Source organism: Pimephales promelas, chromosome 23 (genome assembly GCF_988280905.1).
Source record: "Pimephales promelas chromosome 23, fPimPro1.hap1.1, whole genome shotgun sequence".
Classification (NCBI taxonomy): Eukaryota; Metazoa; Chordata; class Actinopteri; order Cypriniformes; family Leuciscidae; genus Pimephales; species Pimephales promelas.
In genome coordinates this window covers 4,017,653-4,040,653 of record NC_142791.1, presented here as the reverse complement: position 1 = coordinate 4,040,653, position 23,001 = coordinate 4,017,653, and the positions used below count along the sequence as shown (strand labels likewise).

Genomic DNA, 23,001 nt, shown 5'->3' with positions numbered 1-23,001 from the left:
CAATTCAGATTTTTAAGAACTATATTATTAGCCTACAATTGTTAGGAAGACTTTAAACGAAATTAATAAAATGAGATAACGTCAAATCAGTCACAAGTGAATTATAAGAACACGTAGAAGACAATTTAAGTAGACAGAAATCAGAAAAATTTGTTAGTAGATTGACATTTTAAGTAATTGCAATTTAATAAGATTAAAGTTAGTCCAATTTAAACTAAAAAGTTATCACAACAGTTTCTTTAGTTTCATTAACTTTTGCAGTACTTGTCAGAGTAACTTGGAATTGCCTTTTACACAACTTATTTTCAATTACGCATGGTTTATTTGCTTAATTTTAAGGCAACGGGTTACCCTAATTGTATGTATATATATGTATATATATATATATGTGTGTGTGTGTGTGTGTGTATATATATATAAAACCCATAAAAATACAAAAAATAATTAGCAAATGATATATGCATATTTGGATTAATAAATGTTTTTAAAAATGTTTTTGTATGCATTTACTTGCTAATCATAAAATATTATATACATTTGATTTCATATTTATTATATCATAGATTTTTAACTAATGTATTTATTTATGTATTTATAAAATATGCATATATTGTTTGCTGGAAGTATTTATTTATGGATCAGTTTTTAACTGCTCTAAATGTTCACGTTAAATAGACATCCATAATAAAAACGTATGCCATTTGGAGTGCAAAAGTGTCAGTTATAGTCGGTTGAACTCACCAAGACAGTGAATATCCGCATTATATTCAGCATATTTTATATCTTTCTTCTAAAAGGAAGGATACTAAATAATTCATATAGCAAAACAAAAGGTTATACACCTGATTTAAGAGCGGAATAATCAGTGGGCATGTTGACATGTGAGCTCGCACACACACACAGCAAGCTGACATGTGCCATCCTGCTCATGGTGAAACATATAGAGATGTGTCTGGTCTGTCTATGGTAGGGCATGGACGTGAGGGACACATTCTCTCAAAAGACCTCCAGCTAAGATAATAAAGATCACCGCCAGCATGCCAAGCTGTGCCAGGGCTGTCTGAAGCAGCTGTTGGCCGGGTCTGGTATAGCTCTCTGCTGGGATACTTATGTTACGGACCTGTCATGAGGTTTGGATGACGCGCTGGACCTGGGTTTGTGTGAAGTGGGACCATCTGACAGATTGGTGATCTTGGGGAGCCCAGAATCCAGGTGCAGCCACCAGGTCCCACAGCTGGATGTAAAAGCTCCAGCAGGGTAAAAACCCTTTTTGTAATTGGGCGTCTTTTGGCTCTGGCACAAACAGGTTCTGACCTTTGATGGCTAAGCATTTGGTCTTCCTCATCATTAGGCTGCTTTGCCCATATGCCAAGAGATATAATTGGTCCTTTCCTTCTCTATCAAGCCTGAGCAGAATGTTCATTTTCTCTTGAGAGGAAATGCCACGCCATGGAAAGGCTCTTCACCAGTTCCTCTGCTTCTAGACAAAAACAACAAAAAAAAAACACTGTTGACAAGCACATATGACCTGCTCCATCGTTTTTTTTTTTGTTGTTGTTTTTTTTTTTTTTTGCACTGAATAAAAAATGTTTTGATGCAATTATTTCGCTTCTACTCCAAACCACAGTCGAAATAACAATCATTTAAATGGTGGCTGTCACAAAAACTTGTTTTTGAGAAAACGTCCTCTAAACAATTTCAGACATTTGACATAATTAGGATATTTATTTAAAAAATACATAAATGATTAAGACATCAATAAGGAAAAATATAATGCATTAATATTATAGTGTTTATATTTAAAGGTGCGGTCACATCTGTGCAATTTTGGTCCATTGTCAACAGTATATCAATGTATAAAGCACAGCTTGATCAACACGTCGTTTTTGCGTGAACCCGTTGTGAAATATGCATGTGGAAATTTGAGGCAGGATTTCGCCCATGAAAATTCACCAAACACAGTAAATGTGACTGCACCTTAACAATACATTTATGATTTTAGCAATTTGCTCATAGCTAAAGTTATAAGCTACACTTAGGGTTAGGGTTAGGGTTAAGAAAAGGTTCTATATAGAACCTTAAAAGGTTCTATCAGCGCTACGTATTTGGAACCCCTAAAGATTCTATACAGAACCCTTTTCAAGAGTCATCAAGACCTAAAATGTACAAGACCCTAAACATCAAGACCCTAAAATGTATTTATGAATGCATGTGAATGATCACAAAATTAAAGATATGGGGGTTAGAAAATGTATATATTTATACCATTTTATGTAGGTAATCAATATCACACGAAGAGTGCCATTTCAGTAGAAAAATCAGCATGATTAAAATGTGATATTAAGTTACTACAACAGTTTAATAAAAAAAGATGTTGCAGAATAATGTAATATCTGAATGAATAATAGCCTATAAAGAACCTTTGTGCCAAAAGGGTTCTTTCTTGTCAATTATAGAACCTTTTTAGCATAAAAGGTTCTTTGGAGTTGAGTAAAGAACCCTATGCTTCATATTTAGAACCCCAATGAACCCTTTTTTCTAAGATTGTATTGGTTTTGAACTTTCCTGAGGTAAATGTAAATTCACACGTCGTTGTTCACAAGCTGTTTTACTGACGTCTTTCTACAGTTGAAACACTGTGATTACAGGACAGATTATAAGGCACAGTAAGTTAACTGTATCTGTTCATTCACATTTTTTCCATGCTATAACTAGTAGTAAAGAGAAAGAGATGATTGCTTCGAAATTTGATACAACAAATTAAAGAGCACCAAAACAACAATCTTTGTTCAATAAACATACCATGAAATCAGATACCTTGTTTTATCAAAAATAATTTCTCCAGAAATGGCTCATTGCATCTACGACTCACAGTAGAGCACGTCACATTACCTGATTCCCTCTTTTGTGGACATTAAGTCAGGGAGGCAGGTCAGGGTGACAGAAGCAATATGTTGGGGTACCAAGGGACTATTGGCTGCTAGGTGGCCTGGGGAACACTGGGGGCAAAGGTGTAAAGAACTCAAACAAACCCTGTTCCTCAGTCAACAGAGTTAACTCTCCATAAACGCTAAGCAAACTCAGCATAATCGCACAACAATGGCACAATTAGCCGTAACCCCATGGATATTAGCTTGGAAAGCACGCCCCCTTGATTCATGCCTTTCAGACATTTGCATTATCATCCTTTTTTTTGCCTCAATCCCTCATTTTATTTTAATTCCCCCTTTTTTTCTAAAAAGCTAATTTGTGTAAATGCTAAACACTCATTTAAATATGCATAGAGCAGCACCCCTGTCTAAAATGAGGTGCAAATTTGAGGGGGGGAAAAAAAACCTACAGACCATGTCTGGCTCATGTCTGTGTCTGAAGCTTAGAGCTTAAATCAGCAAATAACTCGCTCCGAATTGAGCACAGCGTTCTGCTTTAGCATTCACAATTTTGAAAGACCTCACCGGTACTTAGCAAAGCCCCTCGCTCTCCTACAATCAGTGTATCTCATTTTGAACACAGGAGAGTTCATCTCAATCAAGGCTGACGAAACAGAAGAGGGCTCTGTATTGACTGTTGAGGAAAGATGAACTACTTGTTTTGCTCCAAAGTGAAAGGGAATTGGAGTCCAGTGATTGGCTTGGCTTCTGGAAAACTGCCTTTCGACTGCCTGTTGAGAAGGACAGACCTCTGCAGGTGAATTAACCTTGCGGAAAATCAATGCTAGTCTGATCAAGTCCCTCGGAGAAGAATTTCGACTTATTCGCGAGGCAATTTGCCGATGGAACGGCTGTTATCATTGAGCAAATCCTTACAAAGCACTTCCACACATGAGAGATTCCATCTTGTTTGTTGTGTTTGTAAATCAATTGCATTCCGAGTACTGGAACGTCAGCATAAATTGAGACTGGTTTTAAAAGAGAGTGAAATGCATGTCCATCAATCTCACTTGAGATACAAGTGTGTTTAACTCTAGGCACTTTTTTACACTCTCACTGGTTTAATTTGTCTACTAACAGTGAATATACCACACATACATCACAAGAGAATTTTGTCATTTTATCCTGAAATTCCTGAACATTTCCAACACCATAGGCGTAATTCTATGGGGGATATTCCCCAATATTCAAAGAAGGACAATTTGTCCTCCCCAATATTTGATCATACTGTATGATTATGTAACACAGTCTCATCCCAAGACGTCATATAACTGACGTTTTGGGACGTCTTTTGACCATACGGCAATATCCGCCTTTTTAGGGCCTCCTTAAACGTCGGTAGATGGCGATCCCGGGCCGTCATACAACTGACGCTTTACCTTTAACGTCAGTTAGGTGACGGGTTAGGTTTAGGGTTAGGTTTAGGTCTGGGGTAGAGTTAGGATCCCATAACCGACGTTTCAGGGGGCCCTAAAAAGGCGAATATTGACGTATGGTCAAAAGACGTCCCAAAACGTCAGTTATATGACGTCTTGGGATGAGACCGGGTTCGATTATGCGGGCAATATCGATGTGATTGCAAATACATTTTTCTTTCCAGCTCCAAAAATATAAAATCCCGGCCGCTCCATTTCCCAAATCCATTCGACTTGCCTTACACTATAAGGTGCGTTCCATTCGACCTTAAGGAAGTATGGGAGCAGTGAACACTTGTGTAGGGACCCTGTCGAATGGAACGCACCTATTTCTCCTGAAATCCATGTCATGTTTTCCCTATATCTTTAGTAGCTTGTGCACCATCAGCGAGTTAGGAAAAACCAAACAGAAGAAGAGTTAGGAGCGCGAAATCTGACAGACATTGGGCACATATCTATGAATGGTAAATATCCGGTATTTGCTGGCATAATCCTTTAGATAACGACCAGGTGAATTTCACTAGAATTTTGAATTGTAGAATTTGTGAATTTCGACTCTAATACTATACAGCTTGTATGAATGGGAGGGACTAGCTAACTAGCGCTAGCTAACGTTACTGATTTCATAAACCTTCTTGAAGTTTAAGTTAAGAATTTTAATACATTTGACTTCCCTTTGTCTTTCATAGCTAATTTCAAAGCTAGCAATTTATGTATCCTAAATACTCACAATTAAATCTTATTTTCACACTTTTTGTGTATTTTAGCACAAATAAAATATAATAAAATAATAATAATTAATAAAATATAATTTTTTATACACAATATTCAAAATTCCACTGCTAATACAAAGACCAATTCAACATGCCAAGCGTATATGAAACTATGACACCGTTAGATCCATAGCTCCACTGTTAATGAAGTCGCCTGTCTATTGTTCACCCTACACACAGACAGAAAACCGCCCATCGGGTCTGTTAGAAAAACAGTGTATGCACAATGTAATATGAGCACCATGCATCACCAGTCAGCTCTGGCCAGGGGCCCGTCCCCAACAGCTGAGTCCCCTCCGCAGGGCTGGCGGGAGGGGTAGAGTAACAGGTAGCATCCCCAGGTGCTGGAGCTTCAGCGGGATCGCTAACCCATTGCGCACTGCACTAGCAAAGCTGCGCTTAATTAGCCGAGAGGGAGCCCCCATTGGCCTGTAATGGGCCGGTTTGTGAAGCTAGAATGGGGTACACTGAGGGAAAGATGAAGTGATGAGGGGAAAGAAGGGGGGGATCTCCTAAACCCTTCTCTGCATTATGGATTTGCCCATCTGGCCAAGTGAAGAAAGTCCCATCGCCGGACGAGTTAAACAAAGACTGAGGTAGAGGGGGGCGTTTCCGAGATCACACGCTAAATTACGGTAGCCGTCACTCAACTATTGTGTATCTGATGAGCTGGCTATTCACAGCTGGGCTGGCCAAATTGTTCTTTTATACTCTTTTATAACCCTTTATTGAAGCCAGAGGGGTGAGTGAATGATTAACGGACGGGACAATGCGGTTTGCTCGTCTTCAACCTATTTTCCCTTTTTTTTTCCATTCCCTCCTTCCAAGATGCAAATGCAAAAGGGCTCGCTTGGTTAACTGTGTCCACGGTGATCACATGCTGGAAAATTAAAAGTTGCTCTGCAGACAATGAAAAGCCTTCCAGTGATTTCGGTAAACTGTTTGTGCTCCTCATGTTTTTGCCCAATTCTTTTGGCTCTTCTTAGTTTAATTTAGTTTCACACATCAAAGAAATAGCTAAATAAATATCACTGCCTGGTGTACCCAATTTATATTAGCTCAAAAAACAAATCTAATTAAGTGAAATTACGATTAATTTGAATTACGAAGTATAAAAGTGAAAGAAAATAGTCAGGACAACATAAATATATAAATCTAACATCTTTGAAAGTATATAAAATAATAAATTAATAAAAGCTCTACCTGAAGTCCACACAATAAACATTTCAATGAGGAAAAAAGTACCTTTAAATGACAAACAAAAATATGCTATCTACCCAGGCCTCCCTGTTTTTGTTTCATCCCACTCTCTGTTGTCCATTTTGCTGCCCCTCTTATAGTCTCCTGAGGGTAAAGCTGCTTAACAAACCTCTCGAATGAGGCTTATCCTCCTCAAACCCACCTACCCCTCCGGACCCCAGCCTGCTGAAGTTTGGGGGCAATTATAGGGGAAGCAAGAGGCTTTTTATTAGTTAAACAAATAAAAGGACCGACTGGTAGGGCTCCATCACCCGCTGACATCCTCCAGGTAAAGACTGAGACCTGCCATGGCTCTTCCCTCAGATCTCTCACACTGAAGCTATTAGGACCCCGCGCTGAGGCCAAGAGCTAACGACTTTCAGAGGAAATGACAGGCTTATAATGATATTTCTTACAGATCTGAGGAACTGCTTTACTGCAAGAGGAAGAGAAAAATCCAGGGTAAAATTTAGTTCGGTGGTCAGAAATCTCAGAATAACTGACTGTAGACGTAACAAGCGCCAAAGGCAGACAAAAATGATTTTAGAACCAATTTGCAGGTCAATGACATATAACAGCGTACATGAAAAAAAAAAAATCTTTAAAAAAATCCAAGTACACTTTAAATTCATAGTTTCATATGGGTTTCAAAAAAAACATTCATGCAAAATGTCGAATCAACAAAATTACCAATTTAGAAAAGTTGTTAAATTTTCAATAAGAGTATTTTCAAGGAAAAAAGCATATTTTATTTATATATTATGAATATTTGAATATTGAAGTTGCACCGTATGAGATTTTACAATCTGAACTTGTCATAAAACCTAAAATTACATATCTATTTTAAGAACTTACAACTTAGAGAGACAACTGAAGACAAACGAGGAACGAGAAAACTGAACAAGGAAGATATGTGACAGATAACCAAAACAACAGAACAGATGAACATGACTGTGACAATAGTTAACAAAAAATTCACACCAAGGATGATGATAACTCTTTTGTGACCTTCTCTTTTGTTAGTTTTAATTTAACAAATAGCATTGCGTGCCAAAAACATTCTGTTTAATGTATTTACAACAAACAAACGCACACACACAAAGGCAGACAAACTGATTACAGAATAAGAACAAAACCAGGGTGAGTGCTGCATCCCCGAGGACCTCTGTCACCCTCCAAGCACAAAGCTTATTCCCAAACCCACTCTCACACAACGAAGAGAGCCTTGTAATTAGCTTCCCATCTTTTCATTCACATAATCATAATACCCTTGTCACAATTTGACGCACAATCAACTTTCTGAAGAGGCCTGAAGTGCACAGAGCCGACCTATGTGATCCTGCATACACAAACAAGCTTATTTGCCAAACACAATTAAAAGTTTCCTTGAAACACATTGTGTTTGCTCCCTCCTCCGGTGTTATCTCTCAGTTTTTCGGGGGAACAGTAAAGCCATACTCGCTGGCCCTTTTCAAACACTTGGAAAAAAAACCTACGTTGCATTTCAGTCACGACGCTCTGTGTATTTCCTTTGTCCTCTATTTGTATCAATTTGCTCCTGTCTTACAAACAAAAGCAGTGCTGGAATACCAAATGTAGAGAGGGCTCTACCTTATCCAACTCATTACTGTGATTCTTTTTTCTAATAAGAGAATTTATTGAGGCCTTGCCCTTCATTTCCACTCCTTCCAATTCATATCAAAAAAGTCAGATCTCCAAAAGGACAAAGCCAATTTGGATTGTCCTTGAAGTGTAAGGTAAATTAGGGCTTCAAAAGAAAAGAAAATGTTGTTTAGTTGGTTAAACTTACAAAAAACAGCACGCAATTTGTATGTATGAGCATGTCCACTCTGGAGATGAATGATAGGTGTTCATATATGGCGCAAGGCCTTTAATTACCCAGACCTTCTCGTGGGACGCATTACTGAGGGGAATCCATGTGGTCTTTATTAGTCCATTTTAATATTTGGGGGGTTGATATGGCACTGTTTCCCTTACCAGAGGCACATTTGTCCTGCTTTAGGGGGCTTGTGGGGTATCGGTTGAATATGCATGGGCTGCTATGGACTGGTCCCCAAGAGCATCAACCAATGACAGTGTGATGGACGAGAATGCCTGGCATCATCCAGTGGGGGGATCAGAGAACAAAGAGCAGCCCAGACCCCCAGACTTTAACAAGGCTAATGAAGGGGGCATGCTAATGAGGGACATGCCAACACTGGGGAAAAGAGTTCCAGAAGCAAGAGATGGAATTCTCGGACCCTTTCTAGAAGACGACACAAGAGAATTCCAATGCGGAACTAAGTTTGTTACATATTTGGAAGACGACTTTCTCTTCCGAGTTTCTCTTTCAGGAAAGTTGTCGGGAGTCAATATTTAAAGTACCTATAGATGTTTCAGAAAGTGGTGCCTTGTGATAAGTCTCTCGGATATTAATCGCCTGATTATGAATTCAAAATGAAATAGCCTTTGATGCTGTAAGACACCAAGACTCTTTGTGCACTACAGGAGTCAGTATGAATACTTCTTCTACTTAGATTAGATAGTATTAGAAATTAATACTTTAATTTCATTTGGATAAGGATACATTGAATTGATTAGAAGTGACAGTAAAGACATGCACAATGTTACAAAACATATATAAGTCAGAATCTAAAAAATGTATCATATTTTCCACAAAAATATAAAACCAGCACAACTGTTTTCAACATAGATAATAAGAAATGTTTCTCGAAGCACCAAATCCTCATATTAGAATGATTTCTGAAGGATCGTGTGATTCTGAATACTGAGTAACAGCTTCTGAATCATCAGCTTTGCCATCATAGGAGTAAATTACATTTTAAAATGTATTAAAATAATAAATAAATACATTTCACAATATTACTGTTTTTACTGTGTGTATTTTTACTGTATGATCAAATAATTGCAGCCTTGGTGAGGATAAGAGACTTCAAAAACTTTAAAGCAATACCAAGTAACTTTTCCTCTGCGGTCGCCCTACAGGTTGGAAGTGGAATTGGAATCCATTACCGCTGTCAGAAATAACTTAGCCTACCGCAGCCTACTGTCGCAAGCTTGCTGTTTATCCAGCACCGGCTTTAGAATCAACGGCCACAGACAATTTGAGGAAGTGGGGAAATGACATATGGTGTGTAAACCAGTCGAGTTTTGTTTGTGCTCCGGTTACCGAAACACAAAGTTACATAGTGCAAGTAAAAGCGTTACAGACCACGTCAGGCTATGGCAGATGTGTCATTTAACCTATTCTAAGTTGATGTACCATCACAAGGGTCTTGAAAATATATTATGAAGGTTGAAAAACTACATATAATAACTGTAAAAAAAAAACTTTTGAATGGTAGTACATAAATGAAATATGTTAAACAAAGATTTTTTACATTATCCAAATTTTAAATATTAGAATTCTGCTTACTTGTGACAGCAAGGTAAAATGTGCCTTAGTATACAGATAAAATGGTATAAATAAAATTAAAATAACATAAAATATTGGATTGATGGGTTTTTATATGTGAAAATATATCACTGCTTTCATATTTTAGGCAGGAGGTCCTGAAAAATATTGGCAGGTCCTTGGCATCAAAAGGTTCCAAAACCCTTGGTCTGAGTTTACATGGACATCCATAGAAAAGTAATTCCTCTTAGAGGTGAAGTGTGGTGGTCTGGTGGAAGCCTTATTGAGAAAAAAATATTACTGTTGCATTTCCACTTGATGCCACTAGTGGTGCAAGAGTGGCAATGCAGATTCTTAGTTCAAATCCCACAATAAGTAACTAAACAAAAGAGTACCGCTTCATCAACACTTAATAATAATGAAGTCCCGTGATATTATGTCTAGATATCACTGCTTTGCTTGCTAAATTATTCCAAACCAAACAAACATTGACTTTTCTAATCAACAAAAGCACCATTATCTGATGAATGCAATTAGATCCTTTTGAAATAGGGCCGGATTAGATTGTAAATGAGGCCACAATGCCACACAAGTGCTCCCTGACCTTTCCTTGCAAATGCAAGCATGCTCTGAGTAAGCCCTCTAAAGCAGGTCGGCCGGCATGCCACTTCACACTATACAGCAGCCCAATAGTGTGACTACAGATACAATCGTTGTGACAATTGAAATAAAGGTTCCACAGAGAAAACAAAAGAACCTTAAAGATCCATTTAAGATCCAAAAGAACCATAAAATCAAAATTGCCTAGTTAGTGTGAGTGAAATAACCAACAGCGAAGTGCCTAGCCCATGCGAGTGATGCTTGTCTATCTGTCTGCAACGTTCCACCACGATGCTATGGTGCTCTGGGTGGTCGCTAGGACATTGATGAGTGGTTACCAGAGTGTTTTGAGTGGTTGTTAGGGTGTTGCTAAATGGGTACTAGAGTGTTCTGGGTGGTTGCTAAGACTTTGCTAGGTGGTAACTAAGATGTTCAGGGTGGTTGATAGGATGTTGCTAAATGGTTGCTGGAATGTTGCTATTTTTTTTTTTTTTTTTTACTGCCTAGTCAGAGCCCACCAATAAAATCTGTTATCCTGGTCCTATTTCAATGCAAGTCTATTGGATTTTATACTAGGGTGTTCTTGATGGTTGCTTGGGCATTGCTAAAATCTTACTAGTGTTTTGAGTGGTTGTTATGGTGTTGCCAAGTGGATACTAGAGTGTTCTGGGTGGTTCCAAGGGGGTTTCTTACTGCCAAAAGTCAAAAGAGCCCACCTACAAGTCTCTATGTTATTGTGGTCCTATTTCAGCAGGATTATTTTGCTCACCAAAATTATAAGCCCACCTTTCCTTTAAAAGCTGCCATTCTTGTTCAAAAGAAATAGCGATGCATGACTTGTAAAATACAACAAACTACCACATAACAAAGAAAGGTTAGGCTGCAATGTAATGTTTACAGTAAATGTTTATAGTCTGAAGGGTCATTAGTGCGTGCCGTTAATCAAAGGCAGACGGAAAGGAAGAGCCCCGGTGGGCCCCGCTGCAGCCTCTCTGTTTCCAGCCCCTTTTAATTAGACTCACAGCAGGGACACCTTACCCACACACGTGCCTCTCTGTCTCGCTCTCTCCATCACTCTATCATCCGCTCATCCCCTTCACCCAGTGTATGAGTAACTGTCTGTGAGCCCCAGTGGGGCCAGGACATAATCATAGTCATGTGCTCAAAAGACCATTTCCCTGCCACGGTCTGTCAGTAACCAATATTAAGTAAGAAAAAGTGTGACGAACAGTCTGAATGTCATCCAATATTAAAATAAACAGGATTATATGAGGATTTAAATAGTTTGTATAGTAACTCAAATGTTCTCCTCTATGCGTTGAAAAACCCTACTAAGCAAAACTTAAAGAATACCTGTCCGTTTCGGGATAAAGGGATGCTTATTACCAAAGGGAAGAATTGGAAGTGTTGCTGGCCATCTGCCCAGTCCCCTGCGCGCTGACATTTGGCTGTAGACCTTTAACCCTGCTGGAAAATGTCATGCCACAGAGTTTTCACCCCGGGACAAAGACCTCTCAACCCCCAAAGCAGAATGAAACCCGCAATGCAAAAAAGATTCATTAATTATGATTTTCAAGATGACAGTGTGGCACGTTTGGTGTCTTAAGACTTCAGTATCTCAACTTAACTCCAGAAAAGCCTAAATGAGCTAATTTGACTAAATAGCAACTTTTGCAAATGTCTATGGCTTTTTATCCTGAGAAAAAAACATAACTCTCACAAAAGTCTCAAAAAAGTCAAAAATAAAAAAATCTCAATGGCTCAAAAATCTCAATGTCTCAAAGATTTTAGGCCGCGGGTGAAAGATTCAACGCTTGCGGGTGAAAACGTAAAAATATTTTATCGGTTTTGCCTTTCGTTTACACGGCGACGCCGTTTTTGGGGCTTAAAAACGCAAAAAAGTGAAACCACCCTCCAGAGTGGAAATCTTAAAAACGCTCCACCGCCGCGTTCCCGTGTAAAGGGTAAAAACCGGTAAAAATGCAAAAGTCTCCTTGACAGTGAAGGTTGTACGCAGGCGCGCGGACTTGGTGTTGTTGTGTGGCAGTGCTCCACATTGCCACCTAGCTGCCTGGAGTGCAATAATACATTGAATTTCACACACTTTTGCGTCACCATATTATGCACACGGATTTCCCACCCAAAATACTCGTCTAAACGCAGAATAAAAAGTGATAACGCAACACCACTTTTGTGTTTTCTCTTCAGAAACGTTTCCGTGTAAACATAGCCTTAAACTGTGCTCACACTTGCCAACAAACTAAAGACTGCGATCAAAAGTCAAACAATTATAACATGAGCTCAAACATTTCTCATCAAATTCATCCTAGATGTAATTATCAGCACTATGTTGTCCACAAATAAATGATAAAGGGCCAATATTAGATTCATATCCTATTTTGTATTATACCCAAATGCACAGTTTGAAAAACAGGTTTTATCGTAGTATTTGTCCAACTCCATTGACTTGACTTGGACAAAAACTATGATAAAACACCTGTTGGAAAGCATATTTTGTACTGATTTTTTGTGAGCATATCAGTGAACACCCCAGACCACATCTTTTTTAAACTAAAGTTTAATGCGTTTTAGGATTGTTCCAGTGCACCTCAGCAACCATTGTCGAGGTGGGCGGGTCCAACCACAGAAACCGAAAATATTCTGAAGAGCAGAATGTGTCCAAATTTCAATCTTAACCGTTCTATTTCATCAGAAATGATCTTAAAACAGGACTTTAAGTGTAAAATACCAGCCCGTTCTCATCCCAAGGCGTCATTTACTGAGGCTTTTAACAATTCGTAGACATCCAACGCACATGGCACCCTTTAGCGTCAATATGAGGCGCAGATATATATGGGTATACCTCCTAGTGATCTAACCCTAACCCTACCCCAGACCTAAACCTACAATAACCGAACAAAGCTCTGTGCGTGTTATATTGACGCTAAAGGGTGCCGTGTGCGTTGGATTTAGACGAAATTTCAAGTGTCACTATATGACGCCCTAGGATGAGAACGCGTTGAAAATACTGAACTTGACCTCCTGGCCGTGAATGTAAAAATAAAAATAAAAAAATTATGATATTCAATATCAGCCAATAATGTATCCGCCTATAACCAACACACTATTGTGCCTCCCCACTATCCACATACTGTACATTTTACAGCTTACTGAGTGGCAAAAATTGTATAATTTCTATTCATTGTCAAGGACACATTTGAGAAAGTTGTTACAAGAAAGATAACTCAACTAAGCCTGGGTGTTAAAAGAGGAACCCCAATGAACAATAAAATGATCCTCTTAACTTTGGTTCTGGATCACAGGCTTAACTGAATATCTCTTGCTGTAAACTTCAGCCACAGTATCCGCCGATATATCAGGCCTGGTAATAAAGAAATCCCAACTGCCTTAATGGCAGACAGAAACTGAACGCCCTCAGCAGAGAGAGATAAGACACACATTCACCACGTATCCTCTTGAGCTTCGATTGTAGTTATCAATCAAGAGCGCACAAAGTCAGGGGACAGCAAGTGAGCCAATTTCCACATGCAGAGCGTTCTCATTATGAGGCAGCTGAAAGGTGTCGACTGAATGAATCACTGTGCAGAGATTTAGAGCGCCGATGTCTGACACGGCATGCTGTGATGGATTTCATATGTCTCAATCACACGCAAAGGCCTCAGTGGAAAATTCAGAGGTTGGAAATCTTATTGAAAACAACAACCTGTTTTTGAGTATTTGAATTTCATGAAAACTTGACTTACTGTTTGTCAAGCATATGTGGAAGTGAACTGGATCCATCCCGTAAAGAGGTGGAATAAGCCAGGGCCGTGACCACTATAGACATTGAGGGCAGGCAAGTCCTCACAGTAATTAGAAATGGCCAAATTGTCCCCCTAAATATTTGATATTCTTAATGTTGCTCTGCTACACACCACTTTGTTAGTTTAGCATGAAAAAAAGTTAAAATTTTTAGGCTGGTCTTCCTCAGTGTATGAAAACGCTTATCAATTTAGTCATTTTAGTACAGTGAACTCATTGTCATGTTCAAGAAACCAATTTCAAAAGATTCGAGCTTTGTGACGGTGCATTATCCTGCTGGAAGTCGCCATCAGAAGATGGGTACATGGTGGCCATAAAGGGATGGACATGGTCAGAAACAATGCTCAGGTAGGCTGTGGCATTTAAACAATGCCTGATTGGCACTAAGTGGCCTAAAGTGTGCCAAGAAAACATCCCCCGCACCATTACACCACCACCACCAGCCTGCACAGTGGTAACAAGGCATGATGGATCCATGTTGTCATTCTGTTTACGCCAAATTCTGACTCTACCATCTGAATGTCTCAACAGAAATCGAGACTCATCAGACCAGGCAACATTTTCCAGTCTTCAACTGTCCAATTTTGGTGAGCTCTTTCAAATTGTAGCCTCTTTTTTCCTATTTGTAGTGGAGATGAGTGGTACCCTCACACGAATAAGAGTGAAGACCAATACCAAAACCCCTTCCCCCATAACAATTATGTGCATTATTAATTATACAATTATTTGATACAATATCTATTTAAAATTAACTGTAAAAAAAAAGACTGTTGAAAAATATTTATGTAAAATTTATCAATGTGCATGGTTATTGTCCAATATTGATTATGAAATTGCAACAATAACCTCAAAACTGCTCAATTTCAATGATTAATTAGCCCGACCTATTGCAAATAAATGAAGTTATGGCCAAATAAGCTGCAATCTGCTTGCATGCCTTGTCAAAGCTGCCATGTGTTCTGCAGTCTAATGAGCGATGACCGAGGCATGCGAGTTATCAGTGGTCAGTGCAGCTGCTGGGGGTAATGGTATATTGAACGACGGACAGTGCTGAGGTCAGGGGCCGGACCCCGCAGATGCAGCTGCCCCACACCTGGGCCACAGAGGACCAAAGAACTGCCCATCCTCAGCCCTCCTCCCGCCCACGCCACCATCAGGCCAGTTCATCTCTCACCATCCACATCAATACAAACCAGAGTAGACTACTCAATCAACTCATATATCAAACTCATCGCTATCTTGATGCCTTTATTGACTCCCTTCACAGAGTTATCAGGGCTGAGTGTGCATCAAAGAGAGGAAAATAAATATTCAGAAAAATGGATATGCTTCACTAAGTGCTCAGTTGGGCTTCAAAACCTTTTAAACAAATTTTTCAATGTTTTCATTCGCTTTATAGTCGTTAATTTGCTTTTATGAGACTACTTGTGCATGAAAAGCTGCCTTGTAAATCCTTCATCTTTTGAAGTGCTGGTCATACGAAAATCAATGGAAATGAATGATGTTTTTGCCCAATCTTATTATATTTGCAAATGAAGAGGTCCATGGAGGTTAGGGGATAAAGGGATAATGAGGGCAGTAGAGACCACACTGACCCCTCACACAACACTTTGACAACACAAAGCCATTTCGAAAGAAAAACACAATTGTATCGGTTTAAAGTGCAGCTGAGAGTTGGTTATTTTATTTTATTAGTCCACTTCTTGTAGCACAAACATATAAGAAGCTCTCTGCATTTACTTACATAAAATGGGGTCCTTTTATGCTTTTTTTTCAAATTTCAAATTCAATGTGTGATGTTTGAGCATGAAGAAGGTTTGCAAAGTTACAAAGCACTAAATCCAATCCAAAGGGAATTATTCTCTATATCAAAATATTCTCTAAAACATGCGACGTATATTCCACAATATTCCTCATTTAAAATAAACACATGCCTAAGCCATACGCAAAATAAAATGGACAAGTCCTGGTTGAGTTGCGTTAGTAGTGTCTGTATGGCGAGGGGCGTGACATTTGCGAAACACGCTCAAAACGTTTGACCAATCACAAAACACTGCTCCAACTAACTAATCAGAGCACGTCGCGCTTTTCAGAAGGAGGGGCTTCGTAGAGACAGGAACTAAACAGAGCGTTACTGACAGACTGGGAAGAGAGGGAAGAGAGAAAGATAAGTTTTTTGAATATTCAAGCCTTAAAGGGATACTCCACTTTTTTTTTGGAAATAGGCTCATTTTACAACTCCCCCAGAGTTAAACAGTTGAGTTTTACCGTTTTCGAATCAATTCAGCCAATTTTCTGATATTTAGAAGAATATCAGTAACCAGACAGTTTCTGGTCTCATTGACTTCCATAGTAGATTTTTTTCCAACTATGGAAGTCAATGAAACTGTCTGGTTACAGATATTCTTCTAAATATCAGAAAATCGTCTGAATACATTTGAAAACAGGAAAACTCAACTCTTTAACTCTGGGAGAGTTGTAAAATGAGCCTAAAAAGTGGAGTATCCCTTTAAAACCTATTCTAGTAGACCCTTAAAAACAAAATCAAGTCTTTGAAAAAGGGCATAATAGGTCCCCTTTAAAATGGCACTATAGCAGTTATTTTCAACCCTGTTAGTTATTGAGCTGAAAAAATATTTCAGCTTATATATCAAATGTACATTTTTAGTGTTTTATTTTAGATTGAAGATAAATTATTTCCATCTATTAATCTATTTATTAATTTAAACTGACTTAGGAGGCAACCCAAACCATAGAGGCCCTTATTGAACAGAACAAAATTAACACTGAATTGACTTTTTAGAGCTTCTTTACAGCAGAATTGATTTGTTTGCATCACGGAATCATTATTTTTATTCTGTTTATCACTGTAAAGTTGCTTTGAAACAATCTGGGCTGCATTTCCCAAAAGCCACCAATGGTCTCTATGATAAAATTACTCGCTGCTTTAGAAAAAGCAGCCCTGTATTGTAAAAATGCTATTTTGATCACTCAGAACACCTCATTCAGAATCCGGATTGACAAAAATAAGTCAACATACCTTGTGTGAGGTGTGCTTTATTCATTGCTACACTACTGACAATGAACCCATTTTGCCTTCGAAACTTCGCTAATGTGAAAGCACCTTAAGAAAAGGTTTTGTTTAGCAAAACGAAGAACAATAGATTAAATGATACAACAAAATCACAAAGCACTTTGATAATTACATTACATGCACACTAAAATTCAATCATCTGAAAAAGCCCTCCACTAATCACTGAAAAACAGCTAAATGAATCTCAGATGATCTGACCAACATGATACCATGCACAAAATCAACTATCTGTATCTGGCGCAGTTCATTACAAGACTCCTTCTTAAACAGCAACCCCCTCGACACGCCCAGAGAGACGGCTAACATCAATACAACCTTGCTGAGCCTTGAACTTGGATGCCGTCTAAGGCAACGTCACAGCACCCTTTCCATTCACCGTCACCCAGGCATGACATGGCTTTGGCCCTGACCGTGATCTGTTATTACACTCCAATATCAGAGCCTGCCGTCATCACAGCCTCTCTCATTAGCCTTGGCCGTGTCCGCTGCGCTCTAATGAGACAAGTCTTTAATGTAAAGTTGCTCTCCGGTGAGGGCCTGCTGATGAGGGTGCACGTGTGTTTTGGAGCCGCCGATGAATTACCTTGGCGTCTGACCGAGGGGAAACACCTGGTCCTCGCCGCCGGAGGGGGGGGGTTAGCCACGGATACGGCGCTCCCACGGGACCAGGTCCCATCTGCGAGAGGTGCTGAGGTAAATTCTCATCGGGATGGTGGGTGGCCACGTAAGAGGCCTCGTCTTTATCTGTCTGATGAGGATGAGAGGCTTTTGTTTGAAGACATGCGGGAGAATTTGGGATGACGGAATAACATAATGAACTGAAGGATGCTGCCCATATGAATCTCTCTGGCATGTGGTGTCATTTTAATTTGTCTGTTTAGGTATTCATTTGGCACGGTGAGGATGTCAGAGTGGTTTTCCACTCAAAGTAGCACATGATCACCTATTTACATAAATCATAAGGTTTGTAAACACTGCATATTAAGTGAAAATGATTATAACATACAATTTTTAAAAATCCGTCTAAAAAAACGTAAAGAAAGTTGCTTTTTAAATGTAGCAATGTCTGATTTGTCAGGGTTTAACAATATTCTTCTCACAATACATCGCAATACAAAAGAAACGATGTCCATATTTGCATTGTGATATATGTACCGTGTATAGTTAACCCCCAAAAAATGTTTTAGACATTTAATTTAGATTGAATAAATAATAAATTATTTAATAATACAATATTTAAAACTTTTTAAATGCATGTAGTCAGGGACAGCATATGTGTCATATGTTGGTAAAAAAAAGGACCAACTCCAAGCCTATTCAATTTCACCCATGGTGTAATACCAAATTTAACATTTTACTGTATAGTACCTTTTGTTAACAATTTAACATATGGCGCGTGTTAGAAGAAATAATAATACATTTAAAAAAAAATACCATTTTAACTTTGACTTTGTTCAAAGTATTGTAAGAGTAGCAGTATCATATATCATATATTTATAAATCTCTTTCTTTACGATTACAATTAGCAAATGTTTGATAAGCTAACCAAGATTCCAGGATTAAATTATTACTAAAACATTCCAGGATTTTTCTCCATATAATGGACTTCAATGGGAACCAAACAGTTCAAGGTCCAAAAGACAGTTTCAGTACAAACTCCAAACTGTTCAAAGGGCTTTAAACGATTCCAGATGATGAATAAGAGTCTTATCAAGCGAAACGATCGCTCATTTAAAAAAAAAAAACAAAGTTTAAGTTTTATAAGCACAAATGGTCGCCTTGCTTTGTTCTGTGATGAGCGTTCGTGACTCTACTGTTCAAACTCGTTCATCAAACTGAACGAATCTTTTTTCATGTCATTTGGTTCATTCAACAATCGAAATGAACGAGTTGACTCAGGAAAAGGTCATTTCATTCATTCACATCGTCTGAAATCGTTTAAAGCCCTGTGAACAGTTTGCAGTTTGCACTGAAACTGCCTTTTGGACCTTGAACCGTTTGGTTCCCATTGAAGTCCATTATATGAAGAAAAATCCTGGAATGTTTTCATCAAAAACCTTAATTTCTTTTCGACTGAAGAAAGAAAGACATGGACGTCTTAGATGACATGGGGGTGAGTAAATTATCAGCAAAAGTTTTTTAAAAGTGAACTACTCCTTTAAGCATAGAATCAAGAATCAAATATGGTTTGAAGAATCAAAAATAGGTTCATCGATAATTCCTCGAGGTACAAAAACTTTTCAGCTCTCTTTAATGTCACATAAAACACAAAATGTAGGAATGGAAAAAAAAATGCACATATTTGAGTATTTCAGTGTGATTTCATGATGCTTTAGGTGAAAAAAGAGCCTCATAATGAAAGCCTCCAAACCAAAAAATGTGCTTTTCTCTGAACCGGAGTCTGCAGGTGCTGCAATCAGCCGCACCACTGAGTGAGTCTAATGAACATTCACACCACCGTGATAATGATCTGATCTAAAGCCAGTCGAGGGAGATGAGATGAAACAGAATTTGAAGATGGCTGTAAAAAGCTCCAATCACTGACGACTCATTCATACAAGCAAGTATCCATCAGTATAGCTGGCAGAATTTCTGGATTCTGGAACGAAATGGAGATCCGAATCAACTCTCTTAATGTCAAGTAAAAGCTCTTGGGTTTTTAGGCTTGGTATGTCTTATAGGTGAAAGTGTGGAAGGGCATTGCAGGAGCAATTTTGGCAGCACACTTTGTCGGACAAGTAGCACATCTGTGTCCCTGTAGGGGGTCAGTCACCGCGGACACCCTGAATATCCAAAATTGCTTCCTAGCAACCATCATGCCATGCAGAGGTTGCGTATGAAAACATCCTCACCTCCAAAACTAGCTAAAAAAAAAAATATCACAATTTGCTCTAATTGACTGTGAATGCATGTGCGAATTTGTGTTCGTCGGGGATTAACGGAAATATCTCTGCCCAATACACATTATGCAAATAAGCACTTTGGGCTTTATAAAATGCTAAGGAATTTTGCCTGCCAATCCTAAAAGCAATCTCTCAGACACAAATTCACTTAAATGCTTCCAGCATCTTTACTAAAATGCTAAATTATGAAATAATAATCGTAATTATCTTCGCTTTCTCAACGCCCCTTAATGTGTCAGAGGGTCATTACAATTTCTCTCACATTCAGCCATTTAAAGGGCTTTCGTGACTTTGCTGATGATAAAAAAAAGTGCTTGATTTCACCAAGCCGTTGAGTTACTATGTGATCTGACTAAGAAGTGCTCCTCTTAATGTCGGCGAGACGTTTAGAAATGCCTCTAGAGCGAGTCTAATCAGAAGGCCATGCTTCTGATCATGAGCAAACATATCCATTCCCTCATTAAGCTGAAGGTATGGCAATGCATGGGCTGTGGGGTATAATATGCATACGCTAAAAGATTCCCATTTTAGATTTGCGTTCACAAATATAATGTCCAGTTTTATAGGACAAAGACAATTTTTACAATACAAGGTTGCGGCTCTTTATTATTCATATTCATCATGGTTGAGGAATTCTTTATAATGCATCTTGATGAGAAATGAACACCTTAGGCTAAATCCATACACAATTGAATCATACGCATGGGTTTACTCTCAATTTGTAAAATAATAGCAAATATTAGCTTAGGATTCTTTTTGTAATAGAGAGTTATATGGAAAACAAACTGATAGCTTTATCAGGATGTATAGCTACAGCTTAGTATTCAGCTTCCATCGCCATATGTTCATGAAAATCTTTGCATTAACATACTGGTACTTTTAGAAACTCAAGACACAATCTTGTCATCTGTGGGTTTTTTAAAGGTTATACTGTCTCCTGACTCTACATCTAACCTTTAGCAGACATCAAACACAATGAAGTTGTCAGAAAACACTCAGATACGGACAGAAAATGGTGTCAGGACAGTTCACTATTCTTAGGATGGGTTATAACCTTTGACCTTAAATAGACTGTTAAATCACGTGAGCAGCTGTGAGGCTGCAACTCAGTTAAGCTGTATTCCCTATAGGATGACATAGGCAAGATTTTTTTTCCAGCACAAATAAATAACTCGACAGCATCATTAAATCATGCATTACTTAAGGAAGTGATTTATGCAGGCTTCTGCGGGTATAACACATTTCTTCTCCAAAGCACAGTTATGGCTGCCAGAAAAAAAGCTTGTCAATGACAAACTACATTATACTGAATTAAACAGGACATAAAAAAGAAGATACCGTCAAAATAGGGAATCTAAGGCTGATATTTTATACGCAGCAAAAGAAAATGGAGTAATTAAATGCATTATTTTAATAAAAACTCAGGTAAAATGCATATTTGACGTATGCCAATTTGCCAAGTCTGTTGTTGTTGCCACTTTGACAAACTCTATCAGACTCTATGGACGCGAGGCAGAATGAAACGATGAGCAACCCCGCCTAGTGGTCAGCAGTGGTACTGTGGCTTGTTATATACAGGTAGAAAATATATTGCAGCAAAGGAAAATACGCATCCCTAAAATGGTTAATCATTTGTAATATTTAAATGACAGTTATTTTTTTACATATATAATTATAATTTGAGTTAAATGCATAAGAAATTTTGCTGCTGCAACAGTTACACTGATGACATATGGTACATGACCTGCAAGACAGGTCAGTTTTTGAAACAGATATCACAATTTCTTGAATAAATAAAAACAGCCTACAGTGAACAAAAACTTTTTTCCCTCTTTTCTGTTACACAAGTCTACATCAAGATATGTCGTAGTAGATCAAACTGTCTATCCATAAATTGAGTAGTAGGCCTAAACTCTTTATAAGCTATTCCCTGTATCATGATACCATCGATATGATGGACAAAATTGTACCGTAGTTGCGAGTACACCAGAGTCCTCCTATGCAATTGTTCTTGCCTCACTAAATTCCGTAAGTGTCCTACTTTTTGGTGTTATGGAAATGGCCATCCTACCTGCCATATTTATTTGCGTAATATAGCTATAATAACGTTGACTATTAGGCCTACATGATATCCGTGCTGTTGTTCAGAAAACAGTTTTCTATGATAGCACTTATTTAACAGCGTTAAAAATCAAGTTATTTCAAATATCAGGCCTACATTGGTTAACTAACTTACATTTTTAAGGCCACCAACAGCAAAAGGCACAGCCACAGATTGAAAGCCTTGGATGTCTGTCTGGAGTCTGGAACTTGTCTGGACACAAAAGAAACACGACATGAGGCGAATGATTTCGGGAGCAAAACACATGACTTAAACTTCAAACCTACATTATGCTGCTATTAAAATACTCAAAGCATTCCTTCGGTTTGCAAAAGGAAACTCTGACGCTTCAACTTTCTTAAAATCTGCTATTTGCAAAAGCCAAATCGGCTTGGAACCGCGAACTTGGTCAGCGCGGAGACATATAGCTAAACGGAGATCATGCGTCCCAATGCAGCTATATTTTATATCAGCACTATTTAAAACATATTTGATATCATTAATAATAGTAGGCTATACTTAAAAAAAACAGTGACATTAATTCAAATTATACCTCTAAACGATATATAATATACATTTTCATAATAATTACCTATAATATTTAATATTATTATTAGCTATAATGTAAACAAAGTATCATTGCAAACATGATAACGTTGAACTGTGGAATGAGCGCGCGTGCGCGCTTCCTCTCTGCCCCCTCCCCTTA

The 23,001-nt window shown here is 38.4% G+C and overlaps 1 long non-coding RNA gene across 1 annotated transcript; it reads right to left on the bottom strand.

Moving 5' to 3' along the window:
• Positions 1–597: 597 nt before the first annotated feature.
• On the bottom strand, positions 598–22,994 carry LOC148969370 (uncharacterized). The gene is made up of 3 exons (XR_016149498.1): positions 22,580–22,994; positions 22,428–22,505; positions 598–1,480 (listed from the first exon to the last, which is right to left on the bottom strand). It is a non-coding gene; the product is annotated as an uncharacterized LOC148969370 (long non-coding RNA).
• Positions 22,995–23,001: the final 7 nt, after the last annotated feature.